Here is a 17,289-nt window from a genome sequence, read left to right as displayed (position 1 = left end):
TCAGTCAGTCACTCAGTGTTGCCTGAGAGGGCAACACTGCAACAGCCGGCCGCCAGGCTGTCTTTTTTTTGCACAGCTACTTGCCTCCAGGAGGCCACAAGAGGGAGACAAGGGACTGCAAAATGGAAAATAGGCATCCACCAACTTTACAGACAACTTCTCTTTGCTCCTACAACCTCCATCCTTGCACAGTTTGTTATTCTTCCAGGTAACATAGTAACAAATCCAAATTGCTGCTCTCTTTGTAGGCAAGCAAGGGTTTGTTGCAACTGCAATTCTTACTTCTTCTTGAAATGTAGGGACGACAGTACATTCCATCACATCCATCTAGTGTACACAGGTAGGTCCATTGTGGCGGGTAGGCGGCTGGCTGCTTTAATGGCTGTTTGCTGTTCCCCTACTCCACTCCACTCCACTATTTGACTGTGGTGCTGCATCAATCAGTGGCTGGCTCAGGTGCAGCTCTTTAACTTACCTAAAAGGGAGGGCGGAGAGAAGACAAGGAAGGTGAATGAGCTGTTCCAATGTGAAATGCCGGAAACACAGAAACACAGAAGACACACACACACACACACACACACACACACACACACACACACACACACACACACACACACACACAACAAGAGGTGGCAATGTATTAATTAATTGCATTTAATAAATGAGCTCATTATCACACATGACTGTACAAATGCATTGTCCAACAGGTGTTGAAATAATGGGATTAAAAGGGGAGATCCCATCAGAAAGACAAAAACAATAGCAAACACAAATAGCACTTTTGGAATCTGATTTTAGTCAACACATAAGGGAAGGGTGCACCGGTCCTGGAAATACTGCAATACCAGGTCAATGCGTGGAGTGGACAGAGCAAGCTCTATTTCCATCTCCCTGTTCGAAAAATCCATTTAATATATGGTCCCCAGATAGGGGACGTATCAGATATTAAACTGATAAGAACAGATACTACACTTGATCTTAGCCAAAAGGCCGAGAAGCGATAACCCGAATGGGCCGGCCGTTGACCGAGCCTGCCTAATACTGCTGTTCACCCCTTGCAGCGATTGATTCAGCCTACTCCTAGGCAATTCCATGGGGCCCTGCAGGCTCACACACATTTACAGCTACTAAGCGGGAGGGAGGTGAATAAAGGCCGGAGAGGAAGCCAGACAGGATTTGCTTCTTTTGCTTGCACCACAATGCAGTGCTGAAAGAGGAGGAGGAATCTACATAAAAACGCCTTCCTGGCAACGCCCAAATGCCCTCCTGCCATGCAGATAAACACTGGCAGCGGCAGCAAGTGCATGCCCACAGCCACCCCTTGTTCCTTCACACCTTGTATCAGCTTTAATCCAATCCAGTCCGGTGCTGCCTGCTGAGCAGCACTGACCAACACTGCCTGGGCCCAGGCTTTTATCTCTGAGGCAGGCCCCATTATGATGTCAGAAAGCTGGCTCTGGAATCCTGAGGGCTCCACTATGACACGTGCAAAGTTCCGTCTGAACTTTATATAAGACGGTGCGGCTCAGTCAGTCACTCAGTGTTGCCTGAGAGGGCAACACTGCAACAGCCGGCCGCCAGGCTGTCTTTTTTTTGCACAGCTACTTGCCTCCAGGAGGCCACAAGAGGGAGACAAGGGACTGCAAAATGGAAAATAGGCATCCACCAACTTTACAGACAACTTCTCTTTGCTCCTACAACCTCCATCCTTGCACAGTTTGTTATTCTTCCAGGTAACATAGTAACAAATCCAAATTGCTGCTCTCTTTGTAGGCAAGCAAGGGTTTGTTGCAACTGCAATTCTTACTTCTTCTTGAAATGTAGGGACGACAGTACATTCCATCACATCCATCTAGTGTACACAGGTAGGTCCATTGTGGCGGGTAGGCGGCTGGCTGCTTTAATGGCTGTTTGCTGTTCCCCTACTCCACTCCACTCCACTATTTGACTGTGGTGCTGCATCAATCAGTGGCTGGCTCAGGTGCAGCTCTTTAACTTACCTAAAAGGGAGGGCGGAGAGAAGACAAGGAAGGTGAATGAGCTGTTCCAATGTGAAATGCCGGAAACACAGAAACACAGAAGACACACACACACACACACACACACACACACACACACACACACACACACACACACACACACACACACACACAAGAGGTGGCAATGTATTAATTAATTGCATTTAATAAATGAGCTCATTATCACACATGACTGTACAAATGCATTGTCCAACAGGTGTTGAAATAATGGGATTAAAAGGGGAGATCCCATCAGAAAGACAAAAACAATAGCAAACACAAATAGCACTTTTGGAATCTGATTTTAGTCAACACATAAGGGAAGGGTGCACCGGTCCTGGAAATACTGCAATACCAGGTCAATGCGTGGAGTGGACAGAGCAAGCTCTATTTCCATCTCCCTGTTCGAAAAATCCATTTAATATATGGTCCCCAGATAGGGGACGTATCAGATATTAAACTGATAAGAACAGATACTACACTTGATCTTAGCCAAAAGGCCGAGAAGCGATAACCCGAATGGGCCGGCCGTTGACCGAGCCTGCCTAATACTGCTGTTCACCCCTTGCAGCGATTGATTCAGCCTACTCCTAGGCAATTCCATGGGGCCCTGCAGGCTCACACACATTTACAGCTACTAAGCGGGAGGGAGGTGAATAAAGGCCGGAGAGGAAGCCAGACAGGATTTGCTTCTTTTGCTTGCACCACAATGCAGTGCTGAAAGAGGAGGAGGAATCTACATAAAAACGCCTTCCTGGCAACGCCCAAATGCCCTCCTGCCATGCAGATAAACACTGGCAGCGGCAGCAAGTGCATGCCCACAGCCACCCCTTGTTCCTTCACACCTTGTATCAGCTTTAATCCAATCCAGTCCGGTGCTGCCTGCTGAGCAGCACTGACCAACACTGCCTGGGCCCAGGCTTTTATCTCTGAGGCAGGCCCCATTATGATGTCAGAAAGCTGGCTCTGGAATCCTGAGGGCTCCACTATGACACGTGCAAAGTTCCGTCTGAACTTTATATAAGACGGTGCGGCTCAGTCAGTCACTCAGTGTTGCCTGAGAGGGCAACACTGCAACAGCCGGCCGCCAGGCTGTCTTTTTTTTGCACAGCTACTTGCCTCCAGGAGGCCACAAGAGGGAGACAAGGGACTGCAAAATGGAAAATAGGCATCCACCAACTTTACAGACAACTTCTCTTTGCTCCTACAACCTCCATCCTTGCACAGTTTGTTATTCTTCCAGGTAACATAGTAACAAATCCAAATTGCTGCTCTCTTTGTAGGCAAGCAAGGGTTTGTTGCAACTGCAATTCTTACTTCTTCTTGAAATGTAGGGACGACAGTACATTCCATCACATCCATCTAGTGTACACAGGTAGGTCCATTGTGGCGGGTAGGCGGCTGGCTGCTTTAATGGCTGTTTGCTGTTCCCCTACTCCACTCCACTCCACTATTTGACTGTGGTGCTGCATCAATCAGTGGCTGGCTCAGGTGCAGCTCTTTAACTTACCTAAAAGGGAGGGCGGAGAGAAGACAAGGAAGGTGAATGAGCTGTTCCAATGTGAAATGCCGGAAACACAGAAACACAGAAGACACACACACACACACACACACACACACACACACACACACACAACAAGAGGTGGCAATGTATTAATTAATTGCATTTAATAAATGAGCTCATTATCACACATGACTGTACAAATGCATTGTCCAACAGGTGTTGAAATAATGGGATTAAAAGGGGAGATCCCATCAGAAAGACAAAAACAATAGCAAACACAAATAGCACTTTTGGAATCTGATTTTAGTCAACACATAAGGGAAGGGTGCACCGGTCCTGGAAATACTGCAATACCAGGTCAATGCGTGGAGTGGACAGAGCAAGCTCTATTTCCATCTCCCTGTTCGAAAAATCCATTTAATATATGGTCCCCAGATAGGGGACGTATCAGATATTAAACTGATAAGAACAGATACTACACTTGATCTTAGCCAAAAGGCCGAGAAGCGATAACCCGAATGGGCCGGCCGTTGACCGAGCCTGCCTAATACTGCTGTTCACCCCTTGCAGCGATTGATTCAGCCTACTCCTAGGCAATTCCATGGGGCCCTGCAGGCTCACACACATTTACAGCTACTAAGCGGGAGGGAGGTGAATAAAGGCCGGAGAGGAAGCCAGACAGGATTTGCTTCTTTTGCTTGCACCACAATGCAGTGCTGAAAGAGGAGGAGGAATCTACATAAAAACGCCTTCCTGGCAACGCCCAAATGCCCTCCTGCCATGCAGATAAACACTGGCAGCGGCAGCAAGTGCATGCCCACAGCCACCCCTTGTTCCTTCACACCTTGTATCAGCTTTAATCCAATCCAGTCCGGTGCTGCCTGCTGAGCAGCACTGACCAACACTGCCTGGGCCCAGGCTTTTATCTCTGAGGCAGGCCCCATTATGATGTCAGAAAGCTGGCTCTGGAATCCTGAGGGCTCCACTATGACACGTGCAAAGTTCCGTCTGAACTTTATATAAGACGGTGCGGCTCAGTCAGTCACTCAGTGTTGCCTGAGAGGGCAACACTGCAACAGCCGGCCGCCAGGCTGTCTTTTTTTTGCACAGCTACTTGCCTCCAGGAGGCCACAAGAGGGAGACAAGGGACTGCAAAATGGAAAATAGGCATCCACCAACTTTACAGACAACTTCTCTTTGCTCCTACAACCTCCATCCTTGCACAGTTTGTTATTCTTCCAGGTAACATAGTAACAAATCCAAATTGCTGCTCTCTTTGTAGGCAAGCAAGGGTTTGTTGCAACTGCAATTCTTACTTCTTCTTGAAATGTAGGGACGACAGTACATTCCATCACATCCATCTAGTGTACACAGGTAGGTCCATTGTGGCGGGTAGGCGGCTGGCTGCTTTAATGGCTGTTTGCTGTTCCCCTACTCCACTCCACTCCACTATTTGACTGTGGTGCTGCATCAATCAGTGGCTGGCTCAGGTGCAGCTCTTTAACTTACCTAAAAGGGAGGGCGGAGAGAAGACAAGGAAGGTGAATGAGCTGTTCCAATGTGAAATGCCGGAAACACAGAAACACAGAAGACACACACACACACACACACACACACACACACACACACACACACACACACACACACACACACACACAACAAGAGGTGGCAATGTATTAATTAATTGCATTTAATAAATGAGCTCATTATCACACATGACTGTACAAATGCATTGTCCAACAGGTGTTGAAATAATGGGATTAAAAGGGGAGATCCCATCAGAAAGACAAAAACAATAGCAAACACAAATAGCACTTTTGGAATCTGATTTTAGTCAACACATAAGGGAAGGGTGCACCGGTCCTGGAAATACTGCAATACCAGGTCAATGCGTGGAGTGGACAGAGCAAGCTCTATTTCCATCTCCCTGTTCGAAAAATCCATTTAATATATGGTCCCCAGATAGGGGACGTATCAGATATTAAACTGATAAGAACAGATACTACACTTGATCTTAGCCAAAAGGCCGAGAAGCGATAACCCGAATGGGCCGGCCGTTGACCGAGCCTGCCTAATACTGCTGTTCACCCCTTGCAGCGATTGATTCAGCCTACTCCTAGGCAATTCCATGGGGCCCTGCAGGCTCACACACATTTACAGCTACTAAGCGGGAGGGAGGTGAATAAAGGCCGGAGAGGAAGCCAGACAGGATTTGCTTCTTTTGCTTGCACCACAATGCAGTGCTGAAAGAGGAGGAGGAATCTACATAAAAACGCCTTCCTGGCAACGCCCAAATGCCCTCCTGCCATGCAGATAAACACTGGCAGCGGCAGCAAGTGCATGCCCACAGCCACCCCTTGTTCCTTCACACCTTGTATCAGCTTTAATCCAATCCAGTCCGGTGCTGCCTGCTGAGCAGCACTGACCAACACTGCCTGGGCCCAGGCTTTTATCTCTGAGGCAGGCCCCATTATGATGTCAGAAAGCTGGCTCTGGAATCCTGAGGGCTCCACTATGACACGTGCAAAGTTCCGTCTGAACTTTATATAAGACGGTGCGGCTCAGTCAGTCACTCAGTGTTGCCTGAGAGGGCAACACTGCAACAGCCGGCCGCCAGGCTGTCTTTTTTTTGCACAGCTACTTGCCTCCAGGAGGCCACAAGAGGGAGACAAGGGACTGCAAAATGGAAAATAGGCATCCACCAACTTTACAGACAACTTCTCTTTGCTCCTACAACCTCCATCCTTGCACAGTTTGTTATTCTTCCAGGTAACATAGTAACAAATCCAAATTGCTGCTCTCTTTGTAGGCAAGCAAGGGTTTGTTGCAACTGCAATTCTTACTTCTTCTTGAAATGTAGGGACGACAGTACATTCCATCACATCCATCTAGTGTACACAGGTAGGTCCATTGTGGCGGGTAGGCGGCTGGCTGCTTTAATGGCTGTTTGCTGTTCCCCTACTCCACTCCACTCCACTATTTGACTGTGGTGCTGCATCAATCAGTGGCTGGCTCAGGTGCAGCTCTTTAACTTACCTAAAAGGGAGGGCGGAGAGAAGACAAGGAAGGTGAATGAGCTGTTCCAATGTGAAATGCCGGAAACACAGAAACACAGAAGACACACACACACACACACACACACACACACACACACACACACACACACACACACACACACACACAACAAGAGGTGGCAATGTATTAATTAATTGCATTTAATAAATGAGCTCATTATCACACATGACTGTACAAATGCATTGTCCAACAGGTGTTGAAATAATGGGATTAAAAGGGGAGATCCCATCAGAAAGACAAAAACAATAGCAAACACAAATAGCACTTTTGGAATCTGATTTTAGTCAACACATAAGGGAAGGGTGCACCGGTCCTGGAAATACTGCAATACCAGGTCAATGCGTGGAGTGGACAGAGCAAGCTCTATTTCCATCTCCCTGTTCGAAAAATCCATTTAATATATGGTCCCCAGATAGGGGACGTATCAGATATTAAACTGATAAGAACAGATACTACACTTGATCTTAGCCAAAAGGCCGAGAAGCGATAACCCGAATGGGCCGGCCGTTGACCGAGCCTGCCTAATACTGCTGTTCACCCCTTGCAGCGATTGATTCAGCCTACTCCTAGGCAATTCCATGGGGCCCTGCAGGCTCACACACATTTACAGCTACTAAGCGGGAGGGAGGTGAATAAAGGCCGGAGAGGAAGCCAGACAGGATTTGCTTCTTTTGCTTGCACCACAATGCAGTGCTGAAAGAGGAGGAGGAATCTACATAAAAACGCCTTCCTGGCAACGCCCAAATGCCCTCCTGCCATGCAGATAAACACTGGCAGCGGCAGCAAGTGCATGCCCACAGCCACCCCTTGTTCCTTCACACCTTGTATCAGCTTTAATCCAATCCAGTCCGGTGCTGCCTGCTGAGCAGCACTGACCAACACTGCCTGGGCCCAGGCTTTTATCTCTGAGGCAGGCCCCATTATGATGTCAGAAAGCTGGCTCTGGAATCCTGAGGGCTCCACTATGACACGTGCAAAGTTCCGTCTGAACTTTATATAAGACGGTGCGGCTCAGTCAGTCACTCAGTGTTGCCTGAGAGGGCAACACTGCAACAGCCGGCCGCCAGGCTGTCTTTTTTTTGCACAGCTACTTGCCTCCAGGAGGCCACAAGAGGGAGACAAGGGACTGCAAAATGGAAAATAGGCATCCACCAACTTTACAGACAACTTCTCTTTGCTCCTACAACCTCCATCCTTGCACAGTTTGTTATTCTTCCAGGTAACATAGTAACAAATCCAAATTGCTGCTCTCTTTGTAGGCAAGCAAGGGTTTGTTGCAACTGCAATTCTTACTTCTTCTTGAAATGTAGGGACGACAGTACATTCCATCACATCCATCTAGTGTACACAGGTAGGTCCATTGTGGCGGGTAGGCGGCTGGCTGCTTTAATGGCTGTTTGCTGTTCCCCTACTCCACTCCACTCCACTATTTGACTGTGGTGCTGCATCAATCAGTGGCTGGCTCAGGTGCAGCTCTTTAACTTACCTAAAAGGGAGGGCGGAGAGAAGACAAGGAAGGTGAATGAGCTGTTCCAATGTGAAATGCCGGAAACACAGAAACACAGAAGACACACACACACACACACACACACACACACACACACACACACACACACACACACAACAAGAGGTGGCAATGTATTAATTAATTGCATTTAATAAATGAGCTCATTATCACACATGACTGTACAAATGCATTGTCCAACAGGTGTTGAAATAATGGGATTAAAAGGGGAGATCCCATCAGAAAGACAAAAACAATAGCAAACACAAATAGCACTTTTGGAATCTGATTTTAGTCAACACATAAGGGAAGGGTGCACCGGTCCTGGAAATACTGCAATACCAGGTCAATGCGTGGAGTGGACAGAGCAAGCTCTATTTCCATCTCCCTGTTCGAAAAATCCATTTAATATATGGTCCCCAGATAGGGGACGTATCAGATATTAAACTGATAAGAACAGATACTACACTTGATCTTAGCCAAAAGGCCGAGAAGCGATAACCCGAATGGGCCGGCCGTTGACCGAGCCTGCCTAATACTGCTGTTCACCCCTTGCAGCGATTGATTCAGCCTACTCCTAGGCAATTCCATGGGGCCCTGCAGGCTCACACACATTTACAGCTACTAAGCGGGAGGGAGGTGAATAAAGGCCGGAGAGGAAGCCAGACAGGATTTGCTTCTTTTGCTTGCACCACAATGCAGTGCTGAAAGAGGAGGAGGAATCTACATAAAAACGCCTTCCTGGCAACGCCCAAATGCCCTCCTGCCATGCAGATAAACACTGGCAGCGGCAGCAAGTGCATGCCCACAGCCACCCCTTGTTCCTTCACACCTTGTATCAGCTTTAATCCAATCCAGTCCGGTGCTGCCTGCTGAGCAGCACTGACCAACACTGCCTGGGCCCAGGCTTTTATCTCTGAGGCAGGCCCCATTATGATGTCAGAAAGCTGGCTCTGGAATCCTGAGGGCTCCACTATGACACGTGCAAAGTTCCGTCTGAACTTTATATAAGACGGTGCGGCTCAGTCAGTCACTCAGTGTTGCCTGAGAGGGCAACACTGCAACAGCCGGCCGCCAGGCTGTCTTTTTTTTGCACAGCTACTTGCCTCCAGGAGGCCACAAGAGGGAGACAAGGGACTGCAAAATGGAAAATAGGCATCCACCAACTTTACAGACAACTTCTCTTTGCTCCTACAACCTCCATCCTTGCACAGTTTGTTATTCTTCCAGGTAACATAGTAACAAATCCAAATTGCTGCTCTCTTTGTAGGCAAGCAAGGGTTTGTTGCAACTGCAATTCTTACTTCTTCTTGAAATGTAGGGACGACAGTACATTCCATCACATCCATCTAGTGTACACAGGTAGGTCCATTGTGGCGGGTAGGCGGCTGGCTGCTTTAATGGCTGTTTGCTGTTCCCCTACTCCACTCCACTCCACTATTTGACTGTGGTGCTGCATCAATCAGTGGCTGGCTCAGGTGCAGCTCTTTAACTTACCTAAAAGGGAGGGCGGAGAGAAGACAAGGAAGGTGAATGAGCTGTTCCAATGTGAAATGCCGGAAACACAGAAACACAGAAGACACACACACACACACACACACACACACACACACACACACACACACACACACACACAACAAGAGGTGGCAATGTATTAATTAATTGCATTTAATAAATGAGCTCATTATCACACATGACTGTACAAATGCATTGTCCAACAGGTGTTGAAATAATGGGATTAAAAGGGGAGATCCCATCAGAAAGACAAAAACAATAGCAAACACAAATAGCACTTTTGGAATCTGATTTTAGTCAACACATAAGGGAAGGGTGCACCGGTCCTGGAAATACTGCAATACCAGGTCAATGCGTGGAGTGGACAGAGCAAGCTCTATTTCCATCTCCCTGTTCGAAAAATCCATTTAATATATGGTCCCCAGATAGGGGACGTATCAGATATTAAACTGATAAGAACAGATACTACACTTGATCTTAGCCAAAAGGCCGAGAAGCGATAACCCGAATGGGCCGGCCGTTGACCGAGCCTGCCTAATACTGCTGTTCACCCCTTGCAGCGATTGATTCAGCCTACTCCTAGGCAATTCCATGGGGCCCTGCAGGCTCACACACATTTACAGCTACTAAGCGGGAGGGAGGTGAATAAAGGCCGGAGAGGAAGCCAGACAGGATTTGCTTCTTTTGCTTGCACCACAATGCAGTGCTGAAAGAGGAGGAGGAATCTACATAAAAACGCCTTCCTGGCAACGCCCAAATGCCCTCCTGCCATGCAGATAAACACTGGCAGCGGCAGCAAGTGCATGCCCACAGCCACCCCTTGTTCCTTCACACCTTGTATCAGCTTTAATCCAATCCAGTCCGGTGCTGCCTGCTGAGCAGCACTGACCAACACTGCCTGGGCCCAGGCTTTTATCTCTGAGGCAGGCCCCATTATGATGTCAGAAAGCTGGCTCTGGAATCCTGAGGGCTCCACTATGACACGTGCAAAGTTCCGTCTGAACTTTATATAAGACGGTGCGGCTCAGTCAGTCACTCAGTGTTGCCTGAGAGGGCAACACTGCAACAGCCGGCCGCCAGGCTGTCTTTTTTTTGCACAGCTACTTGCCTCCAGGAGGCCACAAGAGGGAGACAAGGGACTGCAAAATGGAAAATAGGCATCCACCAACTTTACAGACAACTTCTCTTTGCTCCTACAACCTCCATCCTTGCACAGTTTGTTATTCTTCCAGGTAACATAGTAACAAATCCAAATTGCTGCTCTCTTTGTAGGCAAGCAAGGGTTTGTTGCAACTGCAATTCTTACTTCTTCTTGAAATGTAGGGACGACAGTACATTCCATCACATCCATCTAGTGTACACAGGTAGGTCCATTGTGGCGGGTAGGCGGCTGGCTGCTTTAATGGCTGTTTGCTGTTCCCCTACTCCACTCCACTCCACTATTTGACTGTGGTGCTGCATCAATCAGTGGCTGGCTCAGGTGCAGCTCTTTAACTTACCTAAAAGGGAGGGCGGAGAGAAGACAAGGAAGGTGAATGAGCTGTTCCAATGTGAAATGCCGGAAACACAGAAACACAGAAGACACACACACACACACACACACACACACACACACACACACACACACACACACACACACACACACACAACAAGAGGTGGCAATGTATTAATTAATTGCATTTAATAAATGAGCTCATTATCACACATGACTGTACAAATGCATTGTCCAACAGGTGTTGAAATAATGGGATTAAAAGGGGAGATCCCATCAGAAAGACAAAAACAATAGCAAACACAAATAGCACTTTTGGAATCTGATTTTAGTCAACACATAAGGGAAGGGTGCACCGGTCCTGGAAATACTGCAATACCAGGTCAATGCGTGGAGTGGACAGAGCAAGCTCTATTTCCATCTCCCTGTTCGAAAAATCCATTTAATATATGGTCCCCAGATAGGGGACGTATCAGATATTAAACTGATAAGAACAGATACTACACTTGATCTTAGCCAAAAGGCCGAGAAGCGATAACCCGAATGGGCCGGCCGTTGACCGAGCCTGCCTAATACTGCTGTTCACCCCTTGCAGCGATTGATTCAGCCTACTCCTAGGCAATTCCATGGGGCCCTGCAGGCTCACACACATTTACAGCTACTAAGCGGGAGGGAGGTGAATAAAGGCCGGAGAGGAAGCCAGACAGGATTTGCTTCTTTTGCTTGCACCACAATGCAGTGCTGAAAGAGGAGGAGGAATCTACATAAAAACGCCTTCCTGGCAACGCCCAAATGCCCTCCTGCCATGCAGATAAACACTGGCAGCGGCAGCAAGTGCATGCCCACAGCCACCCCTTGTTCCTTCACACCTTGTATCAGCTTTAATCCAATCCAGTCCGGTGCTGCCTGCTGAGCAGCACTGACCAACACTGCCTGGGCCCAGGCTTTTATCTCTGAGGCAGGCCCCATTATGATGTCAGAAAGCTGGCTCTGGAATCCTGAGGGCTCCACTATGACACGTGCAAAGTTCCGTCTGAACTTTATATAAGACGGTGCGGCTCAGTCAGTCACTCAGTGTTGCCTGAGAGGGCAACACTGCAACAGCCGGCCGCCAGGCTGTCTTTTTTTTGCACAGCTACTTGCCTCCAGGAGGCCACAAGAGGGAGACAAGGGACTGCAAAATGGAAAATAGGCATCCACCAACTTTACAGACAACTTCTCTTTGCTCCTACAACCTCCATCCTTGCACAGTTTGTTATTCTTCCAGGTAACATAGTAACAAATCCAAATTGCTGCTCTCTTTGTAGGCAAGCAAGGGTTTGTTGCAACTGCAATTCTTACTTCTTCTTGAAATGTAGGGACGACAGTACATTCCATCACATCCATCTAGTGTACACAGGTAGGTCCATTGTGGCGGGTAGGCGGCTGGCTGCTTTAATGGCTGTTTGCTGTTCCCCTACTCCACTCCACTCCACTATTTGACTGTGGTGCTGCATCAATCAGTGGCTGGCTCAGGTGCAGCTCTTTAACTTACCTAAAAGGGAGGGCGGAGAGAAGACAAGGAAGGTGAATGAGCTGTTCCAATGTGAAATGCCGGAAACACAGAAACACAGAAGACACACACACACACACACACACACACACACACACACACACACACACACACACACACACACACAACAAGAGGTGGCAATGTATTAATTAATTGCATTTAATAAATGAGCTCATTATCACACATGACTGTACAAATGCATTGTCCAACAGGTGTTGAAATAATGGGATTAAAAGGGGAGATCCCATCAGAAAGACAAAAACAATAGCAAACACAAATAGCACTTTTGGAATCTGATTTTAGTCAACACATAAGGGAAGGGTGCACCGGTCCTGGAAATACTGCAATACCAGGTCAATGCGTGGAGTGGACAGAGCAAGCTCTATTTCCATCTCCCTGTTCGAAAAATCCATTTAATATATGGTCCCCAGATAGGGGACGTATCAGATATTAAACTGATAAGAACAGATACTACACTTGATCTTAGCCAAAAGGCCGAGAAGCGATAACCCGAATGGGCCGGCCGTTGACCGAGCCTGCCTAATACTGCTGTTCACCCCTTGCAGCGATTGATTCAGCCTACTCCTAGGCAATTCCATGGGGCCCTGCAGGCTCACACACATTTACAGCTACTAAGCGGGAGGGAGGTGAATAAAGGCCGGAGAGGAAGCCAGACAGGATTTGCTTCTTTTGCTTGCACCACAATGCAGTGCTGAAAGAGGAGGAGGAATCTACATAAAAACGCCTTCCTGGCAACGCCCAAATGCCCTCCTGCCATGCAGATAAACACTGGCAGCGGCAGCAAGTGCATGCCCACAGCCACCCCTTGTTCCTTCACACCTTGTATCAGCTTTAATCCAATCCAGTCCGGTGCTGCCTGCTGAGCAGCACTGACCAACACTGCCTGGGCCCAGGCTTTTATCTCTGAGGCAGGCCCCATTATGATGTCAGAAAGCTGGCTCTGGAATCCTGAGGGCTCCACTATGACACGTGCAAAGTTCCGTCTGAACTTTATATAAGACGGTGCGGCTCAGTCAGTCACTCAGTGTTGCCTGAGAGGGCAACACTGCAACAGCCGGCCGCCAGGCTGTCTTTTTTTTGCACAGCTACTTGCCTCCAGGAGGCCACAAGAGGGAGACAAGGGACTGCAAAATGGAAAATAGGCATCCACCAACTTTACAGACAACTTCTCTTTGCTCCTACAACCTCCATCCTTGCACAGTTTGTTATTCTTCCAGGTAACATAGTAACAAATCCAAATTGCTGCTCTCTTTGTAGGCAAGCAAGGGTTTGTTGCAACTGCAATTCTTACTTCTTCTTGAAATGTAGGGACGACAGTACATTCCATCACATCCATCTAGTGTACACAGGTAGGTCCATTGTGGCGGGTAGGCGGCTGGCTGCTTTAATGGCTGTTTGCTGTTCCCCTACTCCACTCCACTCCACTATTTGACTGTGGTGCTGCATCAATCAGTGGCTGGCTCAGGTGCAGCTCTTTAACTTACCTAAAAGGGAGGGCGGAGAGAAGACAAGGAAGGTGAATGAGCTGTTCCAATGTGAAATGCCGGAAACACAGAAACACAGAAGACACACACACACACACACACACACACACACACACACACACACACACACACACACACACACACACACACACACACACACACAACAAGAGGTGGCAATGTATTAATTAATTGCATTTAATAAATGAGCTCATTATCACACATGACTGTACAAATGCATTGTCCAACAGGTGTTGAAATAATGGGATTAAAAGGGGAGATCCCATCAGAAAGACAAAAACAATAGCAAACACAAATAGCACTTTTGGAATCTGATTTTAGTCAACACATAAGGGAAGGGTGCACCGGTCCTGGAAATACTGCAATACCAGGTCAATGCGTGGAGTGGACAGAGCAAGCTCTATTTCCATCTCCCTGTTCGAAAAATCCATTTAATATATGGTCCCCAGATAGGGGACGTATCAGATATTAAACTGATAAGAACAGATACTACACTTGATCTTAGCCAAAAGGCCGAGAAGCGATAACCCGAATGGGCCGGCCGTTGACCGAGCCTGCCTAATACTGCTGTTCACCCCTTGCAGCGATTGATTCAGCCTACTCCTAGGCAATTCCATGGGGCCCTGCAGGCTCACACACATTTACAGCTACTAAGCGGGAGGGAGGTGAATAAAGGCCGGAGAGGAAGCCAGACAGGATTTGCTTCTTTTGCTTGCACCACAATGCAGTGCTGAAAGAGGAGGAGGAATCTACATAAAAACGCCTTCCTGGCAACGCCCAAATGCCCTCCTGCCATGCAGATAAACACTGGCAGCGGCAGCAAGTGCATGCCCACAGCCACCCCTTGTTCCTTCACACCTTGTATCAGCTTTAATCCAATCCAGTCCGGTGCTGCCTGCTGAGCAGCACTGACCAACACTGCCTGGGCCCAGGCTTTTATCTCTGAGGCAGGCCCCATTATGATGTCAGAAAGCTGGCTCTGGAATCCTGAGGGCTCCACTATGACACGTGCAAAGTTCCGTCTGAACTTTATATAAGACGGTGCGGCTCAGTCAGTCACTCAGTGTTGCCTGAGAGGGCAACACTGCAACAGCCGGCCGCCAGGCTGTCTTTTTTTTGCACAGCTACTTGCCTCCAGGAGGCCACAAGAGGGAGACAAGGGACTGCAAAATGGAAAATAGGCATCCACCAACTTTACAGACAACTTCTCTTTGCTCCTACAACCTCCATCCTTGCACAGTTTGTTATTCTTCCAGGTAACATAGTAACAAATCCAAATTGCTGCTCTCTTTGTAGGCAAGCAAGGGTTTGTTGCAACTGCAATTCTTACTTCTTCTTGAAATGTAGGGACGACAGTACATTCCATCACATCCATCTAGTGTACACAGGTAGGTCCATTGTGGCGGGTAGGCGGCTGGCTGCTTTAATGGCTGTTTGCTGTTCCCCTACTCCACTCCACTCCACTATTTGACTGTGGTGCTGCATCAATCAGTGGCTGGCTCAGGTGCAGCTCTTTAACTTACCTAAAAGGGAGGGCGGAGAGAAGACAAGGAAGGTGAATGAGCTGTTCCAATGTGAAATGCCGGAAACACAGAAACACAGAAGACACACACACACACACACACACACACACACACACACACACACACACACACACACACACACACACACACAACAAGAGGTGGCAATGTATTAATTAATTGCATTTAATAAATGAGCTCATTATCACACATGACTGTACAAATGCATTGTCCAACAGGTGTTGAAATAATGGGATTAAAAGGGGAGATCCCATCAGAAAGACAAAAACAATAGCAAACACAAATAGCACTTTTGGAATCTGATTTTAGTCAACACATAAGGGAAGGGTGCACCGGTCCTGGAAATACTGCAATACCAGGTCAATGCGTGGAGTGGACAGAGCAAGCTCTATTTCCATCTCCCTGTTCGAAAAATCCATTTAATATATGGTCCCCAGATAGGGGACGTATCAGATATTAAACTGATAAGAACAGATACTACACTTGATCTTAGCCAAAAGGCCGAGAAGCGATAACCCGAATGGGCCGGCCGTTGACCGAGCCTGCCTAATACTGCTGTTCACCCCTTGCAGCGATTGATTCAGCCTACTCCTAGGCAATTCCATGGGGCCCTGCAGGCTCACACACATTTACAGCTACTAAGCGGGAGGGAGGTGAATAAAGGCCGGAGAGGAAGCCAGACAGGATTTGCTTCTTTTGCTTGCACCACAATGCAGTGCTGAAAGAGGAGGAGGAATCTACATAAAAACGCCTTCCTGGCAACGCCCAAATGCCCTCCTGCCATGCAGATAAACACTGGCAGCGGCAGCAAGTGCATGCCCACAGCCACCCCTTGTTCCTTCACACCTTGTATCAGCTTTAATCCAATCCAGTCCGGTGCTGCCTGCTGAGCAGCACTGACCAACACTGCCTGGGCCCAGGCTTTTATCTCTGAGGCAGGCCCCATTATGATGTCAGAAAGCTGGCTCTGGAATCCTGAGGGCTCCACTATGACACGTGCAAAGTTCCGTCTGAACTTTATATAAGACGGTGCGGCTCAGTCAGTCACTCAGTGTTGCCTGAGAGGGCAACACTGCAACAGCCGGCCGCCAGGCTGTCTTTTTTTTGCACAGCTACTTGCCTCCAGGAGGCCACAAGAGGGAGACAAGGGACTGCAAAATGGAAAATAGGCATCCACCAACTTTACAGACAACTTCTCTTTGCTCCTACAACCTCCATCCTTGCACAGTTTGTTATTCTTCCAGGTAACATAGTAACAAATCCAAATTGCTGCTCTCTTTGTAGGCAAGCAAGGGTTTGTTGCAACTGCAATTCTTACTTCTTCTTGAAATGTAGGGACGACAGTACATTCCATCACATCCATCTAGTGTACACAGGTAGGTCCATTGTGGCGGGTAGGCGGCTGGCTGCTTTAATGGCTGTTTGCTGTTCCCCTACTCCACTCCACTCCACTATTTGACTGTGGTGCTGCATCAATCAGTGGCTGGCTCAGGTGCAGCTCTTTAACTTACCTAAAAGGGAGGGCGGAGAGAAGACAAGGAAGGTGAATGAGCTGTTCCAATGTG

General features: G+C 47.9%; 11 non-coding genes across 11 annotated transcripts; all 11 read right to left on the bottom strand.

Annotated features, from left to right (window-relative positions):
• Positions 1–811: 811 nt before the first annotated feature.
• Positions 812–1,002, bottom strand: LOC142729000 (U2 spliceosomal RNA). The gene has a single exon (XR_012877911.1). It is a non-coding gene; the product is annotated as a U2 spliceosomal RNA (small nuclear RNA).
• Positions 1,003–2,339: 1,337 nt separating this feature from the next.
• Positions 2,340–2,530, bottom strand: LOC142728999 (U2 spliceosomal RNA). The gene has a single exon (XR_012877910.1). It is a non-coding gene; the product is annotated as a U2 spliceosomal RNA (small nuclear RNA).
• A 1,312-nt stretch (positions 2,531–3,842) lies between these two features.
• On the bottom strand, positions 3,843–4,033 carry LOC142728996 (U2 spliceosomal RNA). Its single transcript, XR_012877909.1, has one exon. It is a non-coding gene; the product is annotated as a U2 spliceosomal RNA (small nuclear RNA).
• A 1,336-nt stretch (positions 4,034–5,369) lies between these two features.
• Positions 5,370–5,560, bottom strand: LOC142728995 (U2 spliceosomal RNA). Its single transcript, XR_012877908.1, has one exon. It is a non-coding gene; the product is annotated as a U2 spliceosomal RNA (small nuclear RNA).
• A 1,334-nt stretch (positions 5,561–6,894) lies between these two features.
• On the bottom strand, positions 6,895–7,085 carry LOC142728994 (U2 spliceosomal RNA). Its single transcript, XR_012877907.1, has one exon. It is a non-coding gene; the product is annotated as a U2 spliceosomal RNA (small nuclear RNA).
• A 1,324-nt stretch (positions 7,086–8,409) lies between these two features.
• LOC142728993 (U2 spliceosomal RNA) lies at positions 8,410–8,600 on the bottom strand. Its single transcript, XR_012877906.1, has one exon. It is a non-coding gene; the product is annotated as a U2 spliceosomal RNA (small nuclear RNA).
• Positions 8,601–9,926: 1,326 nt separating this feature from the next.
• LOC142728992 (U2 spliceosomal RNA) lies at positions 9,927–10,117 on the bottom strand. The gene has a single exon (XR_012877905.1). It is a non-coding gene; the product is annotated as a U2 spliceosomal RNA (small nuclear RNA).
• A 1,336-nt stretch (positions 10,118–11,453) lies between these two features.
• LOC142728987 (U2 spliceosomal RNA) lies at positions 11,454–11,644 on the bottom strand. Its single transcript, XR_012877904.1, has one exon. It is a non-coding gene; the product is annotated as a U2 spliceosomal RNA (small nuclear RNA).
• Positions 11,645–12,976: 1,332 nt separating this feature from the next.
• Positions 12,977–13,167, bottom strand: LOC142728974 (U2 spliceosomal RNA). Its single transcript, XR_012877900.1, has one exon. It is a non-coding gene; the product is annotated as a U2 spliceosomal RNA (small nuclear RNA).
• A 1,350-nt stretch (positions 13,168–14,517) lies between these two features.
• Positions 14,518–14,708, bottom strand: LOC142729038 (U2 spliceosomal RNA). Its single transcript, XR_012877946.1, has one exon. It is a non-coding gene; the product is annotated as a U2 spliceosomal RNA (small nuclear RNA).
• Positions 14,709–16,046: 1,338 nt separating this feature from the next.
• LOC142729026 (U2 spliceosomal RNA) lies at positions 16,047–16,237 on the bottom strand. The gene has a single exon (XR_012877935.1). It is a non-coding gene; the product is annotated as a U2 spliceosomal RNA (small nuclear RNA).
• Between the last annotated feature and the right edge of the window lie 1,052 nt (positions 16,238–17,289).

Source organism: Rhinoderma darwinii, unplaced genomic scaffold (assembly GCF_050947455.1).
Source record: "Rhinoderma darwinii isolate aRhiDar2 unplaced genomic scaffold, aRhiDar2.hap1 Scaffold_704, whole genome shotgun sequence".
NCBI classification, from domain to species: domain Eukaryota; kingdom Metazoa; phylum Chordata; class Amphibia; order Anura; family Rhinodermatidae; genus Rhinoderma; species Rhinoderma darwinii.
The sequence above is the reverse complement of the archived record's forward strand: the minus strand, read 5'-3'. Positions and strand labels throughout refer to the sequence as shown.